Source organism: Bactrocera neohumeralis, unplaced genomic scaffold (genome assembly GCF_024586455.1).
Source record: "Bactrocera neohumeralis isolate Rockhampton unplaced genomic scaffold, APGP_CSIRO_Bneo_wtdbg2-racon-allhic-juicebox.fasta_v2 ctg4441, whole genome shotgun sequence".
Taxonomy (NCBI): Eukaryota; Metazoa; Arthropoda; class Insecta; order Diptera; family Tephritidae; genus Bactrocera; species Bactrocera neohumeralis.
The window spans coordinates 1-2,126 of NW_026091474.1; the positions used below are offsets into that span (position 1 = coordinate 1).

Here is a 2,126-nt window from a genome sequence, read left to right on the forward strand (position 1 = left end):
GGAACTTTTTCGGTAACGAAAAAGCAGACGAGTTGGCAAAGGCAGGAGCTTTCCTCAATGAATCCGAGGCGGAGCTAATACCAAGCCCGCTAGGATCGATAAAAGGAGAGATCTATAGACAATTTCAGCAAATTGCAAACAACAGGTGGAAAAACATTACAAAATGCGTCATAACTAAACAATTATGGCCAACATATGACAGGAAAAGAACAAATGATTTATTAAATAGGTCAAGAAAAAGTATTTACAGAATAACAGCTACCATAACAGGGCACTGGCCATTTGGGGAACATGCGTCCAAAATGGGATTGCCCTACAACGATATCTGCCGTGGCTGCGGAGTAGCAGGGAACAAGGAATCAATTTTCCACTTTCTCTGCGAATGCCGAGCTCTAGCACAGATCCGACACAAAACACTCGGAATCCACCAAGCACCAAATCTTGAATGGATTTCCACCAAAAGCATATCGGACATAAGTAGTTCATCGAAATCTCAAATTGGTTTGAGAGAGAAGGTGAAACGTAATAGCAGATACAGGTGGTTCTACGAATAGTGGATCAAAATGGCACATCAAGTGCTAATTGAGCCCGATAGGGCTGCACTCCTACCTACCTACCTATACCAACATGGAGTCTCTGGTATGAGGAACATAAGAATCAAAAATGGTACAGCTAACGCACCACCAAGAAAAACTAATGGGGACCAATCAAAATATGAGACGGCGACAAAGCAAAGTAAGATGCCAATGTTGCCGAAAGCCGTTGGTAGTAGACCCAATGAGCCACGTACTTCCGGTTGTACTGTCTCGCCTAAATACACGGGCAACGAGAGCGAAGCAATGCCCACACAGAAACCAGCAAGCGTACGTCCAGCTAGCACCATGGCAATGTTAACAGCACAAGCTGAAGAGATAATGAAGGGCACGGCGGTAGCAAGAATTGTATTACGACGTCCCATATACTCAATAAATGGTCCGCCAGCAATGCCACCAACTAAACCCCGCCAGGGGCATTAGACCGCCAACCCAGGAGGCCTTAATGAGAATTAAAAATTTATGTAATTAAAAAATTTTTCAATCAGTTTGAAAATATCACGCTGCTGTTTTGTTGTCGAACTTACCGCTTGTGGTGTTACTTCGAAGTCCGTATAATTTCTGTCAGTCATTGATACCAACGCTGGAGAGGTGTAGGCGGAAGAGAAACCAACAACCAATGAACCCATTGATACGCTCAGTGCAGCAAGCACCTGCAAATAAAAAAAGTTTTTTTTTTAAATTATTCACAAAAACTCAGAAAATATTAAATATTTGAATAATTTGTTTTGATCTAGCTTATAACTGCACCTGATGACCGATCCCACTTGGTTTAGGCTCATCATTGGGTATTGTAAACGACATAAACTTCAGCAACTTCATTTTATGTGATTTTGAGAATACTTTTTAGACCGTTACTGTTTCGAAATGACTGAGTTTCGCACATAAATTTCGCGAGTGGTTCACAAATTAAGTTGAAATACTTCTTTTCGTATGCAAATATGAAGTGATCCAATAGTAGAAACAACACAATTAATATAGAAAGGAACTGCCGCGCACGGACTTGCTTTGCTACTACGTCGCACAAGTTTCCTAACGCATTCCTCGAAAGCTATAGCTGCTAATAATTTAGATTGGTTGTTGCTATTGCAGTCACTGGTAATGACCAGATGTTTTTGGTATTATGAATTGAACACTTGTGCATAGCTAATTGAATTCTATGCAAAAAAAATTCTGTGCGCATGTGTATTACAATTACACTAGAACAAAAAAAGGAACAAAAACAACTGTCACAAATAAATTTAAAATTAACTAATTAACTTTTAAATATGTAGCGCAATATGAACCGTATCCATTACAAACGTTACTATTATTCAAACTTTTAATGCTTTTAATTTTTATACCCTGAACAGGGGAAATTTTGCACATGCTTTTTCCTTTCAAGTTCTTGCATGGAAAATTTGTTTAGCAAAATATAAACAGTTTAGTTTTTTTTTTCAAATTTAGAAAAAAATATTTCTTTCGCTTACGTAGCCCTATTTCAAATGTAATGTATATGGAATGCTAACGATGTTAACCAACATAAATCAGAGA

At 38.6% G+C, this 2,126-nt stretch overlaps 1 pseudogene; it reads right to left on the reverse strand.

Annotated features, from left to right (window-relative positions):
• Positions 1–513: 513 nt before the first annotated feature.
• Positions 514–1,593, reverse strand: LOC126767167 (facilitated trehalose transporter Tret1-like; annotated as a pseudogene).
• Between the last annotated feature and the right edge of the window lie 533 nt (positions 1,594–2,126).